This window comes from Chenopodium album, chromosome 18, assembly GCF_948465745.1.
Source record: "Chenopodium album chromosome 18, dcCheAlbu1.1, whole genome shotgun sequence".
Lineage (NCBI taxonomy): Eukaryota > Viridiplantae > Streptophyta > Magnoliopsida > Caryophyllales > Amaranthaceae > Chenopodium > Chenopodium album.
Genome location: NC_137851.1, coordinates 36,045,697 through 36,051,696, shown reverse-complemented (window position 1 = coordinate 36,051,696; position 6,000 = coordinate 36,045,697).

Genomic DNA, 6,000 nt, shown 5'->3' with positions numbered 1-6,000 from the left:
CAACTGACTGGAATTCCATGTGTACATGGGAATGCATGCATAATGGACAAGAGGGTGGACCCTGAGGACTTTGTGGATGCCTATTACACTAGGCAAACCTATATTTATGCATACGAGGAGCCTATGAAGCCTATGCCAGGACCCAAGCATTGGGAAAAGTAGCCCTTCAGGGAGCCACTTCCACCTGCTGTTAGAATTATGCCTGGAAGGCCAAAGTCAAAGAAAAGGAAGCTTGAAAAGGGTGAAGGTGTAGCAGAGTCCACTGTCAGACCACCAAAAGCACAGAAAAGGTGTAGGAATTGTGGCAATCTTGGCCATTATGCCAAGACCTGTGGCAGTGCAGCAAAGGAAGCTCCTCCACCACCTTCTGAGCCAAAGAAGGCAACCAAACCAATCTTGCAAAATCAGTGGATGAAGGAACAAAAAAGGAAGAAGGAGGAAATGGCTCTTAGGAAGGTGAGTAAACTGAATATTGGGTGTTCTGTTAACTTCTATACTTAGTTTTTCTGATTGGATTTTCTGTATTTTTTTTTTAAATTTGTTTTTTTTTTACTGGTAGACTGGTGGCATCCCTGGTCTATGGAGCATAGCTAACAAGAAATTCCCTCAACAGCAACAACCCCAACAAGCTCCTGTCTGCACCCAACAATCACAAGCTTCAAGTTCAGCCCCAGCTCAGTCAACAACCAAGCAGAGAAAGGAAAAGGGCAAAAAGAAGCCAAATTAGGAAGCACTACTTGGAACCAAGTCTTTTGTCTAGTTCTTTTATGTAATTTTCAGGAATTATCAACTCTCTTAGTAATTTAGGCGAACTGTTTTGTTAATTGGCATAACAAGTTGCCTGTACCATATTGATTTAATTGGCCTTTTGTGCAATGAATTATGTTATGTTTTGTTGCAATGAATTATGCTTAACTTTCACCTTTTTATAGACTTAACTTGCACCACTTTATTCCAAATACTTCAAAGTCTTACATTTGGGAATTTGTAGTCCTAAAACTACTTTACTACTTAATCTCAGAACAGCAACAATAACCCTACCCTAATTTGATAACAATTAATAAACCTAAAATCACAATAACACAACACATTACAATTGCTAACACAGAAGTCCATCCACCAACATTGCACTGCTGCCCTTCCATGTTGTATTTCTTCCTCTCAAAACTTAGAGCTTTGCACTTCACTTTAAGGTTGTCATTCTCATTCAGCAAACACCTTCTTTGCCCACTTAAGTCTTCAACTTCTCTCTGCAGTGAGTTGATTTCTCCTCTCATCAATTTTTTGTCCAAAACAAGCTGATTGATTACATCCCTTTGCCAGTCAGTGCCTTGCTTCTCATCCACCCATTCAAAGCACTTGCATCCCCTACAATCTGTTTTAGGATCAAAAAATTGACAGGCTTTGAACTTTCTGCCAGGGTTCTCCCTTGTCCATGAAGTCAGCCTAGCCATAGGAATCCCACAATCACACTTCCTCTATTTTGAGAGAGAGCCACTAATCCTTGACATTATAGCCTGCAATTCAACCAAATATCACCTTAATTACATTGATAAACTGGTTGTATACCAACCCACAACATCAATTTTTACAATAAAGATCCCAACTTAAAAGCCCTAAATTCATAAAACATGAACCCTAATTCAATCGTATAAACAAACAAATTGCTTTAATTACAAATGCTCACCTTAATTCCTGTGTTCTAAATCAGACGCAATCAACCTCTTTACATTAATTTCTGAAAAACTGGAGCAAGTTTCAAATTTCAATTGCAAGATTTTGATGTAATTAGGTTAATCTTGAGAGAGAATTGAGTGTAGGAGCAACTGGGTTCAAAGCCGTTATTTTATAATGGGAAATGATAAAAGAGCCGTTGAAGTGGGTCCCCTAAACGACTAATGTAACAGATGTTGGATATTGGTAGTGATTTTAAAATAATGTGATTTTAAGTGGTAGTAAAATAAAATAAAAAAAAATTAGATGGGTAGCAAAAGTGACACTGATGTGTTTTAGTGGTAGCAAAAGTCAAAATTTCCTTAATATAATCTAAATTATAGAGTAACTAAATTATAGATATGATGAAGTAAACTAAGGGAGATAAAATTAGGGAGAAATCAATGAATAAAAGCCTAGGGTATAGGTTCACCAATAAATAATATTCCAAGGTAAAACATACTAATCAATCATCAATGCATCAATTAATCAGATCATAAAGGGCTTTCGCTACGTATTACAATCACAGAGTTAATTTACCGGTATTAAATCTCATCTCTCGAATCTCGACTTAACCATTTATAAATTAGTCTACCTATTGAAACTAAGCCTAAACATCAATTCTCATCTCTCGAATCTAGAATCAATATTGCTAAACTCATATAATTAAACCAGGCCTAATCTAATTGCTAGCATTAAATCAATCAAAAGGAAATTAATCAAGCATTGACAATCAACAATAATAAATTACCCCTTCATATTATTTATGGATCCCTACAAACCCTAGAAAGAAAATTACTCACACATAATTAAATCTAAACTAATCAAAGCAAATAAACAAGACATGATGAATTACATAAATTAAATTACTGAAATTAATAAGGAAGAAATCGTTACCAAAGTTAAGGGAAATAATGAGTTGAATTAAGGAACAAAGTTGTAGAGAGAGAAAAACAAGAGAGAAGTTTAAGCTTAAGAGAAGATGAAACTAATGAAAGAGAGGTAATTTTATCAAAAGCTAATAAAACGTACTTATACAAACTCCTAAAAATCCTAATTAGAAACTAAGTGAAAAATGTCGAAAACGCTCCTCCAAGACATGCGCCCGGTCGGGCGAAGCACCGCCCGGTCGGGCCCGCCTTTTTGTCTCCAAAGCTTCTCCCGCACCCGGCCGGCGCGCGAGCTCGGGCGAAGAGCTACCCATTCCTTCTTCCGCCCCACCCGGCCGGGCGCGCCTTCGGGCAAGGCCCTATCCGGACGGGCGAAGCTACTTGGACTCTTGATTGGGCTCCAATTCTTTAGCCCAATCCGGATTTCCTCTTTAAAGCTTTAAAATTTGGTCCAATGCCTCGGCTTCTCCTATATCGAGCCCTTAATCATCGGTTTGATGACTCCAACCGGCCTTGGGCTACGAAAGATGATCGTGGTCTTCCAATGCTCGTAATTACTCCAATAAATCTGGGAAAATGCTCCAAGTGTGCAATTTCCTACAAAACTCAACCAAAACTATGAAGACACTAGAAAACACAAATTAGTAATAAAAGTGGCTCTAAAGAGCCAAAAACACTACCAATTATTACCAAGGGACGGGGGTAAATCACTATATAAAATAGACATATCAATCAACGAAGGGAGCTTAGGCATGCGAGTGAGTGGTAGAAGCAGGAACAACTGGTTCAACTAACAAACTTTGACCTTCTCTCTCACTCCTCTAGGCTAGAGGTATCAATTTGCCCCTTCTTGTACCAGAGGGCAGGAAAAACTATGGATGGGTGGCCGAAACCATAATTTTGTGGGGGGAATCTCACCAAAATGAGCTGATATGAGCCCAACCAAGATAAACCTCTTCTTTGAGCCTAGAATTGAATGATAGGACTCGATGAATCTAGATAAGAAGACAAACTTGACTGTCTACATATAAGGCTTGATCAGGAATAATAAGTACTCACTATAGGTTTTGGTTTCGAAGTGAATGAAAAGTCATGGTGTTTTAGTTAGTTAGTAAAGGCTTTAGGAAAAGGCATAATTGTTCTTGTCGGAAGGGTTAGGCGGCCCTTCGTTCAAAATTTTGATTAAAAAAAAGAGGAAAAACAAAACAGAAGTTTTTCTTTGTATAGGATAAGTTGCTGGATACGGGATCCTTATAGTAGGTTGGGCCAACGTCTAGTCGAGAAAGAGCAGTCTTTAGAAGCAACAGGCTGGGAAAGTAAGAGAAGGCTTTGTGTTTTCTTATCTTTTTCCCGCCTTAGGAGTAGCACAACAATTCAGACATTACATTACACACCGCAGATGAACCGTGCTTTAAACCATCGGGCAAAGCAGAATGAGGAGGCACGACCTGTAAGCTCTAGCATACTCTATTAGACAATGTAACCAATCCAACTAAGTTATTAAACCTGAAATTCAATACTAAAAAAAGTCCTTTCTCTTTAGGGATATACCTAGAGCAAGAATGGTAAAAATGCCCTATAAACATTTTAGTCAAATGGAATTTCTTTCCTTATGCTTCGTATAAGCAACGACATAAATTATGAACGCAAACTAATCACATAGCCTACTTTGATAACAACCACACCATAGGGATATAAAGTATTATTTACATAGCTTGCCTCGCCTAGCGTCGAGCCAAGCTGCCAATGTGCCTTTTCCCAGGGACATCATGCAGTGCATGGCACATTAGGGGGTCTTACAAACCTCCCCCACTTGAAGAACCTTGCCCTCGTCAGGTAATCTTCTATCTGAACCTGGAACTGCCATAACGTTGTATCACGTTCTCATGAGGCCTCCGCCTTGGGGCAATTCTTCCACTGCACCAAGTACTCAACTTGATGATTTTACTTACTTTGGCCCAATACCCTTTGATCAAGAATCTTTTATACTTCCTTAGTAAACTATTTTCGGATTTTTGGAGGATTCCTCTTTGAAGCAAGAAAATCAAAAACTCGAGAAGGTTATGAAGGTATACCAGTCGAATTGAGGAGAGAGAAGTGAGGGTTCATGAAGAACAATGAAGAACGTGGAAGGTTGAAGAAAGAGAAGAGAGAGAAATAATCAGATTTGATGATAAAAAAATAAAAAAACAAAGAAAGTGGGGGATTTTTGTAATAAATGGAGTATTAAGGGTGGAAATATAGATAAAAAATCAAATATAATCTAGAAATAAAATTGGGATTTAAATGGCAATAAAAGGGTATAAGAGGAAACAAAATAGAGTACATGAGGAATATATCCCATATGGGTACAACATTTTGAAACGCCCAAAATAGGATATCTGTAACTAATACTAAAGTAGTATCCGTTGATGTCATCCTTTTTCAAAGTTGTACATGGGCGCTATCTTATAAAAAGATTTTCCGCTCAAATGCTAATTAATTTTAAATAGGTAGTAGCTATTATTTAGGTAATTAATTAATTTAAAATGGGTATGTAGGTAAAAATACCCTATCACGTGGTCCAATCCTATAGTGGCACGTGGCCCAATAAAAAGGCAACATGAGTCTCAATAGGAAGATGACACATAACAAACCAAAGAGCACCTGTAAGAGAGAGATCTCTCCTTACATCAGTTGCCCAAATCCCGAGAAAGGCACCATAACGGCGCCCCCAAAGGATACACGTCCATACCCGATTGCGCCGCCAATCAAGTCACTCCTCTTTAGGACACCAACCCTAAGGGACACACATATTCCCACCCTTATTAACACCCAATCATTTATGATGGGAGGGATGCATAGAGACATATTATTTATGGCATAAGCCAATTGCTTTAACTTCTCTCTACTTTATCTCTCTAAATTCTTTTGTTTTCCAGTCATTAACTTGATCGTCGGAGGCGAATATTCCGTCAAACGGAATATGACGGAACATTCGATATTTTGTAGGTGTCTGCGATCATCAGGCTACATTCACAACCTGTATCCCAAGGGATTCCAAAAAACCCCGAAACAGGTAGTACATATTATTTAGGTACTTAATTAATTTAAAATAGGTACATATTATGTATGCTGATATTAGGTTGTTTAAGTCTTTATAGGAATTGTTAGCATAGTTGAGGCAATTGAACTGAACTTATGAACATTTTGAATTTTACAAAAATCCTAAGATAAATTATTGTTAGAATATGTTGTACGATAAACTTTTTTTTTTTTGTGTACGTTGGAATCAATAATCAAAACCACCTAATACCCGGTAGCTTTTTGTTTGAAATGGAATATTTAACTTCTTGCACCTCTAAAATGTGGAGTGATTTGCGAGACGGGAGTGAAAATCGATGCAGGATTTTCTAGA